We start from the raw sequence: 14,987 nt of genomic DNA, 5'->3' as shown, positions 1-14,987 counted from the left end.
CAGGGAGGGAGCTCTGTGGGAGGGGTCAGGGAGGGAGCGCTGTGGGAGGGGTCAGGGAGGGAGTGCTGTGGGAGGGGTCAGGGAGGGAGCGCTGTGGGAGGGGTCAGGGAGGGAGCTCTGTGGGAGGGGTCAGGGAGGGAGCTCTGTGGGAGGGGTCAGGGAGGGAGCGCTGTGGGAGGGGTCAGGGAGGGAGCGCTGGGAGGAGATGGCGAAGAAGGAGATCTGTGGGAGGGGTCAGGGAGGGAGCGCTGTGGGAGGGTCAGGGAGGGAGCGCTGTGGGAGGGGTCAGGGAGGGAGCGCTGGGAGGGGATGGCGAAGAAGGAGATCTGTGGGAGGGGGTCAGGGAGGGGAGCGCTGTGGGAGGGGTCAGGGAGGGAGCGCTGTGGGAGGAGTCAGGGAGGGAGCGCTGGGAGGAGATGGTGAAGAAGGAGATCTGTGGGAGGGGTCAGGGAGGGAGTGCTGTGGGAGGGGTCAGGGAGGGAGCGCTGGGAGGAGATGGCGAAGAAGGAGCTCTGTGGGAGGGGTCAGGGAGGGGAGCGCTGTGGGAGGGGTCAGGGAGGGAGCGCTGTGGGAGGGGTCAGGGAGGGAGCGCTGGGGAGGAGATGGTGAAGAAGGAGATCTGTGGGAGGGGTCAGGAGGGAGCGCTGGGAGGAGATGGCGAAGAAGGAGATCTGTGGGAGGGGTCAGGGAGGGGAGCGCTGTGGGAGGGGTCAGGGGAGGGAGTGCTGTGGGAGGGGTCAGGGAGGGAGCGCTGGGAGGAGATGGCGAAGAAGGAGATCTGTGGGAGGGGTCAGGGAGGGAGCGCTGGGAGGAGATGGCGAAGAAGGAGATCTGTGGGAGGGGGTCAGGGAGGGAGCGCTGTGGGAGGGGTCAGGGAGGGAGCGCTGGAGGAGATGGTGAAGAAGGAGCTCTGTGGGAGGGGTCAGGGAGGGAGCGCTGTAGATGTCAATAAGAGTAAGGGCACCCTGTGATTTTGCCATCTCTCTTCCCTCCACACCAGGGGAATCCAATCAAACGCGGCGGGTGACGAGAAGGACCCGTGAGAGGCAGCCTGCGGAACTGTATCAAGCTGGTCCACTGACGAACAACGGCACAAAGTAACTCCAAAAGACAGGCTCAGGTACACTGCAGCAAAATCTCCACCTGTGGTCGCTGAGCTCAATTAAACAAATGGGCCCCACCTTAGTAATCCACTCCCAATGGGACCCCCCTCCTTCCCATTCACTCCCACCCGTCCACACTCCAATGAAACCCCCTCCTTCCCATTCACTCCCACCGTCCACACTCCAATGGGACCCCCTCCTTCCCATTCACTCCCACCGTCCACACTCCAATGGGAACCCCTCCTTCCCATTCACTCCCACCGTCCACACTCCAATGAAACCCCCTCCTTCCCATTCACTCCCACCGTCCACACTCCAATGGACCCCCTCCTTCCCATTCACATCCCACCGTCCACACTCCAATGGGAACCCCTCCTTCCCATTCACTCCCACCGTCCACACTCCCAATGGGACCCCCCTCCTCCCCATTCACTCCCACCGTCCACACTCCCAATGGGACCCACCCCTTCCCATTCACACTCCCATCCTCCACACTCCCAATGGGACCCACCCCTTCCCATTCACTCCCACCGTCCACACTCCAATGAAACCCCCTCCTTCCCATTCACTCCCACCGTCCACACTCCAATGGGACCCCCTCCTTCCCATTCACTCCCACCGTCCACACTCCAATGGGAACCCCTCCTTCCCATTCACTCCCACCGTCCACACTCCCAATGGGGACCCTCCCGTCCTCCCCATTCACTCCCACCGTCCACACTCCCAATGGGACCCCCTCCTCCCCATTCACTCCCACCGTCCACACTCCCAATGGGACCCCACTCCTTCCCATTCACTCCCACCGTCCACACTCCAATGGGACCCCCTCCCCATTCACTCCCACCGTCCACACTCCAATGAAACTCCCTCCTTCCCATTCACTCCACCGTCCACACTCCAATGGGACCCCCTCCTCCCCATTCACTCCCACCGTTCACACTCCAATGAAACCCCTCCTTCCCATTCACTCCCACGGTCCACACTCCCAATGGGACCCCCTCCCCATTCACTCCCATCCTCCACACTCCCCAATGGGACCCCACCCCTTCCCATTCACTCCCACCGTCCACACTCCCAAGGGGACCCAACCCCTTCCCATTCACTCCCACCGTCCACACACCAATGAAACCCCCTCCTTCCCATTCACTCCCACCGGTCCACACTCCAATGGAACCCCTCCTCCCCATTCACTCCCGCGAGTCCACACTCCAATGGGAACCCCTCCTCCCCATTCACTCCCACCGTCCACACTCCAATGGGACCCCCTCCTCCCCATTCACTCCCACCGTCCACACTCCAAAGAAACCCCCTCCTTCCCATTCACTCCCACCGTCCACACTCCAATGGGACCCCCTCCTTCCCATTCACTCCCACCGTCCACACTCCAATGAAACGCCCTCCTCCCCATTCACTCCCACCATCCACACTCCAATGGGACCCCCTCCTTCCCATTCACTCCCCACCGTCCACACTCCAAAGAAACCCCCTCCTTCCCATTCACTCCCACCGTCCACACTCCAATGAAACCCCCTCCTCCCCATTCATTCCCACCGTCCACACTCCCAATGGGAACCCCTTCCCATTCACTCCCACCGTCCACACTCCAATGAAACCCCCTCCTTCCCATTCACTCCCACCGTCCACACTCCCAATGAAACCCCCCTCCTTCCCATTCACTCCCACCGTCCACACTCCAATGGGACTCCCTCATCCCCATTCACTCCCACCGTCCACACTCCAATGGGAACCCCTCCTTCCCATTCACTCCCACGGTCCACACTCCCAATGGGACCCCCGCCCCATTCACTCCCACCGTCCACACTCCCAATGGGACCCCCTCCTCCCCATTCACTCACCACCGTCCACACTCCCAATGGGACCCCCTCCTCCCCATTCACTCCCACCGTCCACACACCAATGAAACGCCCCTCCTTCCCATTCACTCCCACCGTCCACACTCCAATGGGAACCCCTCCTCCCCATTCACTCCCCACAGTCCACACTCCAATGGGAACCCCTCCTCCCCATTCACTCCCACCCGTCCACACTCCAATGGGGACCCCCTCCTCCCCATTCACTCCCACCGTCCACACTCCAACACTCCAATGAAACCCCCTCCTTCCCATTCACTCCCACCGTCCACACTCCAATGGGACCCCCTCCTTCCCATTCACTCCCACCGTCCACACTCCAATGAAACCCCCTCCTCCCCATTCACTCCCACCGTCCACACTCCAATGGGACCCCCTCCTTCCCATTCACTCCCACCGTCCACACTCCAATGGGAACCCCTCCTTCCCATTCACTCCCACCGTCCACACTCCCAATGGGACCCCCTCCTCGCCCATTCACTCCCACCGTCCACACTCCCAATGTGACCCACCCCTTCCCATTCACTCCCACCGTCCACACTCCCAATGGGACCCACCCCTTCCCATTCACTCCCATCCTCCACACTCCAATGGGACCCACCCCTTCCCATTCACTCCCACCGTCCACACTCCAATGAAACCCCCTCCTTCCCATTCACTCCCACCGTCCACACTCCAATGAAACCCCCCTCCTTCCCCATTCACTCCCACCGTCCACATTCCAATGGGACCCCCTCCTTCCCATTCACTCCCACCGTCCACACTCCCAATGGGACCCCCTCCTTCCCATTCAGTCCCACCGTCCCACTCCCAAAGGGACCCCACCCTTACCATTCACTTCCACTGTCCACACTCCAATGGGACCCCACCCCTCCCCATTCACTCCCACCGTCCACACTCCAATGGGACCCCCTCCCTTCCCATTCACTCCCACCGTCCCACACTCCAATGAAACCCCCTCCTTCCCATTCACTCCCACCGTCCACACTCCAATGAAACCCCCTCCTTCCCATTCACTCCCACCGTCCACACTCCAATGAAACCCCCTCCTCCCCATTCACTCCCACCGTCCACACTCCCAATGGGACCCCACCCCTTCCCATTCACTCCCACCGTCCAACTCCAATGAAACCCCCTCCTCCCCATTCACTCCCACCGTCCACACTCCAATGGGACCCCACCCCTTCCCATTCACTCCCACCATCCACACTCCAATGGGAACCCCTCCTCCCCATTCACTCCCACCGTCCACACTCCAATGGGACCCCCTCCTCCCCATTCACTCCCACCGTCCACATTCCAATGGGACCCCCTCCTTCCCATTCACTCCTTCGTCCACACTCCAATGGGACCCCCTCCTCCCCATTCACTCCCACCGTCCACACTCCAATGGGACCCCCTCCTTCCCATTCACTCCCACCGTCCACACTCCAATGAAACCCCCTCCTTCCCATTCACTCCCACCGTCCACACTCCCAATGGGACCCCCTCCTTCCCATTCACTCCCACCGTCCACACTCCAATGGGAACCCCTCCTCCCCATTCACTCCCACCGTCCACACTCCAAATGAAACGCCCTCCTTCCCATTCACTCCCACCATCCACATTCCCAATGGGACCCCCTCCTTCCCATTCAGTCCCACCGTCCACACTCCCAAAGGGACCCCACCCCTTCCCATTCACTTCCACTGTCCACACTCCAATGGGACCCCACCCTTCCCCATTCACTCCCACCGTCCACACTCCAATGGGACCCCCTCCTTCCCATTCACTCCCACCGTCCACACTCCAATGAAACCCCCCCTTCCCATTCACTCCCACCGTCCACACTCCAATGGGAACCCCTCCTCCCCATTCACTCCCACCGTCCACACTCCAATGGGACCCCACCCCTCCCCATTCACTCCAACCGTCCACACTCCAATGGGACCCCCTCCTTCCCATTCACTCCCACCGTCCACACTCCAATGAAACCCCCCGTTCCCATTCACTCCCACCGTCCACACTCCAATGGGAACCCCTCCTCCCCATTCACTCCCACCGTCCACACTCCAATGGGACCCCACCCCTCCCCATTCACTCCCACCGTCCACACTCCAATGGGACCCCCTCCTTCCCATTCACTCCCACCGTCCACACTCCAATGAACCCCCCCTTCCATTCACTCCCACCGTCCACACTCCAATGGGAACCCCTCCTCCTCCATTCACTCCCACCGTCCACACTCCAATGGGACCCCACCCCCTCCCCATTCACTCCCACCGTCCACACTCCAATGAAACCCCCTCCTCCCCATTCACTCCCACCGTCCACACTCCCAATGGGACCCCACCCCTTCCCATTCACATCCCACCGTCCACACTCCAATGAAACCCCCCTCCTCCCCATTCACTCCCACCGTCCACACTCCAATGGGACCCCACCCTTCCCATTCACTCCCACCATCCACACTCCAATGGGAACCCCTCCTCCCCATTCACTCCCACCGTCCACACTCCAATGGGACCCCCTCCTCCCCATTCACTCCCACCGTCCACATTCCAATGGGACCCCCCTCCTCCCCATTCACTCCCACCATCCACATTCCAATGGGACCCCCTCCTTCCCATTCACTCCTTCGTCCACACTCCAATGGGACCCCCCTCCTCCCCATTCACATCCCACCGTCCACACTCCAATGGGAACCCCTCCTCCCCATTCACTCCCACCGTCCCACTACTCCAATGGGAACCCCCCTCCTTCCTATTCACTCCCACCGTCCACACTCCCAATGGGACCCCCTCCTCCCCATTCACTCCCACCGTCCACATTCCAATGGGACCCCCCTCCTCCCCATTCACTCCCACCATCCACATTCCAAATGGGACCCCCTCCTTCCCATTCACTCCTTCGTCCACACTCCAATGGGACCCCCTCCTCCCCATTCACTCCCACCGTCCACACTCCAATGGGACCCCCCCTCCTCCCCATTCACTCCCACCGTCCACACTCCAATGGGACCCCCCCTCCTTCCTATTCACTCCCACCGTCCACACTCCCAATGGGACCCCATCCTTCCCATTCACTCCCACCGTCCACACTCCCAATGGGACCCCCTCCTTCCCATTCACTCCCACCGTCCACACTCCAATGGGACCCCACCCCTTCCCATACACCCCCACAGTCCACACTCCAATGAAACCCCCTCCTCCCCATTCACTCCCACCGTCCACACACCAATGAAACCCCCTCCTTCCCATTCACTCCCAACGTCCACACTCCAATGGGAACCCCTCCTCCCCATTCACTCCCACAGTCCACACTCCAATGGGAAACCCCTCCTCCCCATTCACTCCCACCGTCCACACTCCAATGGGACCCCCTCCTCCCCATTCACTCCCACCGTCCACACTCCAATGAAACCCCCTCCTTCCCATTCACTCCCACCGTCCACACTCCAATGGGACCCCCCTCCTTCCCATTCACTCCCACCGTCCACACTCCAATGAAACCCCCTCCTTCCCATTCACTCCCACCGTCCACACTCCAATGAAACCCCCCTCCTTCCCATTCACTCCCACTGTCCACACTCCAATGAAACCCCCTCCTCCCCATTCACTCCCACCGTCCACACTCCAATGAAACCCCCTCCTCCCCATTCACTCCCACCATCCACACTCCAATGGGACCCCCTCCTTCCCATTCACTCCCACCGTCCACACTCCAATGAAATCCCCTCCTTCCCATTCACTCCCACCGTCCACACTCCAATGAAACCCCCTCCTTCCCATTCACTCCCATCGTCCACACTCCAATGAAACCCCCTCCTTCCCATTCACTCCCACCGTCCACACTCCAATGGGACCCCCCTCCTTCCCATTCACTCCCACCGTCCACACTCCAATGGGACACCCTCCTTCCCATTCACTCCCACCGTCCTCACTCCAATGGGACACCCTCCTTCCCATTCACTCCCACCGTCCACACTCCAATGAAACCCCCTCCTTCCCATTCACTCCCACCGTCCACACTCCAATGGGAACCCCTCCTCCCCATTCACTCCCACCGTCCACACTCCAATGGGACCCCCTCCTTCCCATTCACTCCCACCGTCCACACTCCAATGAAACCCCCTCCTTCCCATTCACTCCCACCGTCCACACTCCAATGGGACCCCCTCCTTCCCATTCACTCCCACCGTCCACACTCCAATGGGAACCCCTCCTCCCCATTCACTCCCACCGTCCACACTCCAATGAAACCCCCTCCTTCCCATTCACTCCCACCGTCCACACTCCCAATGGGACCCCACCCCTTCCCATTCACTCCCACCGTCCACACTCCAATGGGACCCCCTCCTTCCCATTCACTCCCACCGTCCACACACCAATGAAACCCCCTCCTTCCCATTCACTCCCACCGTCCACACTCCAATGGGACCCCCTCCTTCCCATTCACTCCTACCGTCCACACTCCAATGAGAACCCCTCCTCCCCATTCACTCCCACCGTCCACACTCCAATGGGACCCCCCTCCTTCCCATTCACTCGCACCGTCCACACTCCAATGACACCCCCTCCTTCCCATTCACTCCCACCGTCCACACTCCAATGGGAACCCCTCCTTCCCATTCACTCCCACCGGCCACACTCCAATGGGACCCCCTCCTTCCCATTCACTCCCACCGTCCACACTCCAATGAAACCCCTCCTTCCCATTCACTCCCACCGTCCACACTCCAATGAAACCCCCTCCTTCCCATTCACTCCCACCGTCCACACTCCAATGGGACCCCCTCCTTCCCATTCACTCCCACCGTCCACACTCCAATGGGACCCCCTCCTTCCCATTCACTCCCACCGTCCACACTCCAATGAGACACCCTCCTTCCCATTCACTCCCACCGTCCACACTCCAATGAAACCCCCTCCTTCCCATTCACTCCCACCGTCCACACTCCAATGGGAACCCCTCCTCCCCATTCACTCCCACCGTCCACACTCCAATGGGATCCCCTCCTTCCCATTCACTCCCACCGTCCACACTCCAATGAAACCCCCTCCTTCCCATTCACTCCCACCGTCCACACTCCAATGGGACCCCCCTCCTTCCCATTCACTCCCACCGTCCACACTCCAATGAAACCCCCTCCTCCCCATTCACTCCCACCGTCCACACACCAATGAAACCCCCTCCTCCCCATTCACTCCCCACCGTCCACACTCCAATGGGAACCCCTCCTTCCCATTCACTCCCACCGTCCACACTCCCAATGGGACCACCTCCCCATTCACTCCCACCGTCCACACTCCCAATGGGACCCCCACCCCTTCCCATTCACTCCCACCATCCACACTCCAATGAAACCCCCTCCTTCCCATTCACTCCCACCGTCCACACTCCAATGGGACCCCACCCCTTCCCATTCACTCCCACCGTCCACATTCCAATGGGAACCCCTCCTCCCCATTCACTCCCACCGTCCACACTCCCAATGGGACCCCACCCCTTCCCATTCACTCCCACCGTCCACACTCCAATGGGACCCCCCTCCTTCCCATTCACTCCCACCGTCCACACTCCAATGGGACCCCCCTCCTTCCCATTCACTCCCACCGTCCACACTCCAATGACACCCCCTCCTTCCCATTCACTCCCACCGTCCACACTCCAATGGGACCCCCTCCTTCCCATTCACTCCCACCGTCCACACTCAATCCAATGACACCCCATCCTTCCATTCACTCCCACCGTCCACACTCCAATGGGAACCCCTCCTTCCCATTCACTCCCACCGGCCACACTCCAATGGGACCCCCCTCCTTCCCATTCACTCCCACCGTCCACACTCCAATGAAACCCCCTCCTTCCCATTCACTCCCACCGTCCACACTCCAATGAAACCCCCTCCTTCGCATTCACTCCCACCGTCCACACTCCAATGTGACCCCCTCCTTCCCATTCACTCCCACCGTCCACACTCCAATGGGACCCCCTCCTTCCCATTCACTCCCACCGTCCACACTCCAATGGGAACCCCTCCTCCCCATTCACTCCCACCGTCCACACTCTAATGGGACCCCCTCCTTCCCATTCACTCCCACCGTCCACACTCCAATGAAACCCCCTCCTTCCCATTCACTCCCACCGTCCACACTCCAATGGGACCCCCTCCTTCCCATTCACTCCCACCGTCCACACTCCAATGGGAACCCCTCCTCCCCATTCACTCCCACCGTCCACACTCCAATGGGAACCCCTCCTTCCCATTCACTCCCACCGTCCACACTCCCAATGGGACCACCTCCCCATTCACTCCCACCGTCCACACTCCCAATGGGACCCCCACCCCTTCCCATTCACTCCCACCATCCACACTCCAATGAAACCCCCTCCTTCCCATTCACTCCCACCGTCCACACTCCAATGGGACCCCACCCCTTCCCATTCACTCCCACCGTCCACATTCCAATGAGAACCCCTCCTCCCCCATTCACTCCCACCGTCCACACTCCCAATGGGACCCCACCCCCTTCCCATTCACTCCCACCGTCCACACTCCAATGGGACCCCCTCCTTCCCATTCACTCCCACCGTCCACACGACCAATGAAACCCCCTCCTTCCCATTCACTCCCACCGTCCACACTCCAATGGGACCCCCTCCTTCCCATTCACTCCCACCGTCCACACTCCAATGAGAACCCCTCCTCCCCATTCACTCCCACCGTCCACACTCCAATGGGACCCCCTCCTTCCCATTCACTCCCCACCGTCCACACTCCAATGACACCCCCCTCCTTCCCATTCACTCCCACCGTCCACACTCCAATGGGACCCCACCCCCTTCCCATTCACTCCCACCTGTCCACATTCCAATGAGAACCCCTCCTCCCCATTCACTCCCACCGTCCACACTCCCAATGGGACCCCACCCCTTCCCATTCACTCCCACCGTCCACACTCCAATGGGACCCCCTCCTTCCCATTCACTCCCACCGTCCACACACCAATGAAACCCCCTCCTTCCCATTCACTCCCACCGTCCACACTCCAATGGGACCCCCTCCTTCCCATTCACTCCCACCGTCCACACTCCAATGAGAACCCCTCCTCCCCATTCACTCCCACCGTCCACACTCCAATGGGACCCCCCTCCTTCCCATTCACTCCCACCGTCCACACTCCAATGACACCCCCTCCTTCCCATTCACTCCCACCGTCCACACTCCAATGGGAACCCCTCCTTCCCATTCACTCCCACCCGGCCACACTCCAATGGGACCCCCTCCTTCCCATTCACTCCCACCGTCCACACTCCAATGAAACCCCCTCCTTCCCATTCACTCCCACCGTCCACACTCCAATGAAACCCCCTCCTTCCCATTCACTCCCACCGTCCACACTCCAATGGGACCCCCCTCCTTCCCATTTCACTCCCACCGTCCACACTCCAATGGGACCCCCTCCTTCCCATTCACTCCCACCGTCCACACTCCAATGGGAACCCCTCCTCCCCATTCACTCCCACCGTCCACACTGCAATGGGACCCCCCTCCTTCCCATTCACTCCCACCGTCCACACTCCAATGAAACCCCCTCCTTCCCATTCACTCCCACCGTCCACACTCCAATGGGACCCCCTCCTTCCCATTCACTCCCACCGTCCACACTCCAATGGGAACCCCTCCTCCCCATTCACTCCCACCGTCCACACTCCAATGGGAACCCCCTCCTTCCCATTCACTCCCACCGTCCACACTCCCAATGGGACCACCTCCCCATTCACTCCCACCGTCCACACTCCCAATGGGACCCCACCCCTTCCCATTCACTCCCACCATCCACACTCCAATGAAACCCCCTCCTTCCCATTCACTCCCACCGTCCACACTCCAATGGGACCCCACCCCTTCCCATTCACTCCCACCGTCCACATTCCAATGCGAACCCCTCCTCCCCATTCACTCCCACCGTCCACACTCCCAATGGGACCCCCACCCCTTCCATTCACTCCCACCGTCCACACTCCAATGGGACCCCCCTCCTTCCCATTCACTCCCACCGTCCACACACCAATGAAACCCCCTCCTTCCCATTCACTCCCACCGTCCACACTCCAATGGGACCCCCTCCTTCCCATTCACTCCCACCGTCCACACTCCAATGAGAACCCCTCCTCCCCATTCACTCCCACCGTCCACACTCCAATGGGACCCCCTCCTTCCCATTCACTCCCACCGTCCACACTCCAATGACACCCCCTCCTTCCCATTCACTCCCACCGTCCACACTCCAATGGGAACCCCTCCTTCCCATTCACTCCCACCGGCCACACTCCAATGGGACCCCCCTCCTTCCCATTCACTCCCACCGTCCACACTCCAATGAAACCCCCTCCTTCCCATTCACTCCCACCGTCCACACTCCAATGAAACCCCCTCCTTCCCATTCACTCCCACCGTCCACACTCCAATGGGACCCCCTCCTTCCCATTCACTCCCACCGTCCACACTCCATGGGACCCCCTCCTTCCCATTCACTCCCACCGTCAACACTCCAATGGGAACCCCTCCTCCCCATTCACTCCCACCGTCCACACTCCAATGGGACCCCCTCCTTCCCATTCACTCCCACCGTCCACACTCCAATGAAACCCCCTCCTTCCCATTCACTCCCACCGTCCACACTCCCAATGGGACCCCACCCCTTCCCATTCACTCCCACCACCATCCACACTCCAATGAAACCCCCTCCTTCCCATTCACTCCCACCGTCCACACTCCAATGGGACCCCACCCCTTCCCATTCACTCCCACCGTCCACATTCCAATGGGAACCCCTCCTCCCCATTCACTCCCACCGTCCACACTCCCAATGGGACCCCACCCCTTCCCATTCACTCCCACCGTCCACACTCCAATGGGACCCCCTCCTTCCCATTCACTCCCACCGTCCACACACCAATGAAACCCCCTCCTTCCCATTCACTCCCACCGTCCACACTCCAATGGGACCCCCTCCTTCCCATTCACTCCCACCGTCCACACTCCAATGAGAACCCCTCCTCCCCATTCACTCCCACCGTCCACACTCCAATGGGACCCCCTCCTTCCCATTCACTCCCACCGTCCACACTCCAATGACACCCCCTCCTTCCCATTCACTCCCACCGTCCACACTCCAATGGGAACCCCTCCTTCCCATTCACTCCCACCGGCCACACTCCAATGGACCCCCTCCTTCCCATTCACTCCCACCGTCCACACTCCAATGAAACCCGCTCCTTCCCATTCACTCCCACCGTCCACACTCCAATGAAACCCCCTCCTTCCCATTCACTCCCACCGTCCACACTCCAATGGGACCCCCCTCCTTCCCATTCACTCCCACCGTCCACACTCCAATGGGATCCCCTCCTTCCCATTCACTCCCACCGTCCACACTCCAATGGGAACCCCTCCTCCCCATTCACTCCCACCGTCCACACTCCAATGGGACCCCCTCCTTCCCATTCACTCCCACCGTCCACACTCCAATGAAACCCCCTCCTTCCCATTCACTCCCACCGTCCACACTCCCAATGGGACCACCTCCCCATTCACTCCCACCGTCCACACTCCCAATGGGACCCCCACCCCTACCCATTCACTCCCACCATCCACACTCCAATGAAACCCCCTCCTTCCCATTCACTCCCACCGTCCACACTCCAATGGGACCCCACCCCTTCCCATTCACTCCCACCGTCCACATTCCAATGGGAACCCCTCCTCCCCATTCACTCCCACCGTCCACACTCCCAATGGGACCCCACCCCTTCCCATTCACTCCCACCGTCCACACTCCAATGGGACCCCCTCCTTCCCATTCACTCCCACCGTCCACACACCAATGAAACCCCCTCCTTCCCATTCACTCCCACCGTCCACACTCCAATGGGACCCCCCTCCTTCCCATTCACTCCCACCGTCCACACTCCAATGAGAACCCCTCCTCCCATTCACTCCCACCGTCCACACTCCAATGGGACCCCCCTCCTTCCCATTCACTCCCACCGTCCACACTCCAATGACACCCACTCCTTCCCATTCACTCCCACCGTCCACACTCCAATGGGAACCCCTCCTTCCCATTCACTCCCACCGGCCACACTCCAATGGGACCCCCTCCTTCCCATTCACTCCCACCGTCCACACTCCAATGAAACCCCCTCCTTCCCATTCACTCCCACCGACAACACTCCAATGAAACCGCCTCCTTCCCATTCACTCCCACCGTCCACACTCCAATGGGACCCCCTCCTTCCCATTCACTCCCACCGTCCACACTCCAATGGGACCCCCCTCCTTCCCATTCACTCCCACCGTCCACACTCCAATGGGACACCCTCCTTCCCATTCACTCCACCGTCCACACTCCAATGAAACCCCCTCCTTCCCATTCACTCCCACCGTCCACACTCCAATGGGAACCCCTCCTCCCCATTCACTCCCACCGTCCACACTCCAATGGGACCCCCTCCTTCCCATTCACTCCCACCGTCCACACTCCAATGAAACCCCCTCCTTCCCATTCACTCCCACCGTCCACACTCCAATGGGACCCCCTCCTTCCCATTCACTCCCACCGTCCACAGTCCAATGGGAACCCCTCCTCCCCATTCACTCCCACCGTCCACACTCCAATGAAACCCCCTCCTTCCCATTCACTCCCTCCGTCCACACTCCAATGGGACCCCCTCCTTCCCATTCACTCCCACCGTCCACACTCCAATGAAACCCCCTCCTTCCCATTCACTCCCACCGTCCACACTCCAATGAAACCCCCTCCTTCCCATTCACTCCCACTGTCCACACTCCAATGAAACCCCCTCCTCCCCATTCACTCCCACCGTCCACACTCCAATGAAACCTCCTCCTCCCCATTCACTCCCACCATCCACACTCCAATGGGACCCCCTCCTTCCCATTCACTCCCACCGTCCACACTCCAATGAAACCCCCTCCTTCCCATTCACTCCCACCGTCCACACTCCAATGAAACCCCCTCCTCCCCATTCACTCCCACCGTCCACACTCCCAATGGGAACCCCTTCCCATTCACTCCCACCGTCCACACTGCAATGAAACCCCCTCCTTCCCATTCACTCCCACCGTCCACACTCCCAATGAAACCCCCTCCTTCCCATTCACTCCCACCGTCCACACTCCAATGGGACTCCCTCCTCCCCATTCACTCCCACTGTCCACACTCCAATGGGAACCCCTCCTTCCCATTTACTCCCCACCGTCCACACTCCCAATGGGACCCCACCCCTTCCCATTCACTCCCACCGTCCACACTCCAATGAAACCCCCTCCTCCCCATTCACTCCCACCGTCCACACACCAATGAAACCCCCCTCCTTCCCATTCACTCCCCACCATCCACACTCCAATGGGACTCCCTCCTCCCCATTCACTCCCACCGTCCACACTCCAATGGGAACCCCTCCTTCCCATTCACTCCCATCGTCCACACTCCCAATGGGACCCACTCCCCATTCACTCCCACCGTCCACACTCCCAATGGGACCCCCCTCCTCCCCATTCACTCCCATCGTCCACACTCCCAATGGGACCCCACCCCTTCCCATTCACTCCCACCCTCCACACTCCAATGAAACCCCCTCCTCCCCATTCACTCCCACCGTCCACACACCAATGAAACCCCCTCCCACCCATTCACTCCCACCGTCCACACTCCAATGGGAACCCCTCCTTCCCATTCACTCCCACCGTCCACACTCCCAATGGGACCCCTTCCCCATTCACTCCCATCGTCCACACTCCCAATGGGACCCCACCCCTTCCCATTCACTCCCACCATCCACACTCCAATGAAAACCCCTCCTTCCCATTCACTCCCACCGTCCACACTCCAATGGGACCCCACCCCTTCCCATTCACTCCCACCGTCCACATTCCAATGGGAACCCCTCCTCCCCATTCACTCCCACCGTCTACACACCCAATGGGACCCCACCCCTTCCC

At 60.3% G+C, this 14,987-nt stretch overlaps 1 long non-coding RNA gene across 1 annotated transcript in view; it reads left to right on the top strand.

The window, feature by feature from the left end:
* The first annotated feature begins 999 nt into the window (after window positions 1-999).
* LOC140734528 (uncharacterized) overlaps window positions 1,000-14,987 on the top strand; it is a 39,774-nt gene continuing 25,786 nt past the window's right edge. The window contains exon 1 of the long non-coding RNA XR_012100557.1: window positions 1,000-1,120. This is a non-coding gene — a long non-coding RNA (uncharacterized lncRNA). The remainder of the gene's footprint in view (window positions 1,121-14,987) is intronic.

The sequence above is a fragment of the Hemitrygon akajei genome, chromosome 1 (genome assembly GCF_048418815.1).
Source record: "Hemitrygon akajei chromosome 1, sHemAka1.3, whole genome shotgun sequence".
Lineage (NCBI taxonomy): Eukaryota > Metazoa > Chordata > Chondrichthyes > Myliobatiformes > Dasyatidae > Hemitrygon > Hemitrygon akajei.
The sequence above is the reverse complement of the archived record's forward strand: the minus strand, read 5'-3'. Positions and strand labels throughout refer to the sequence as shown.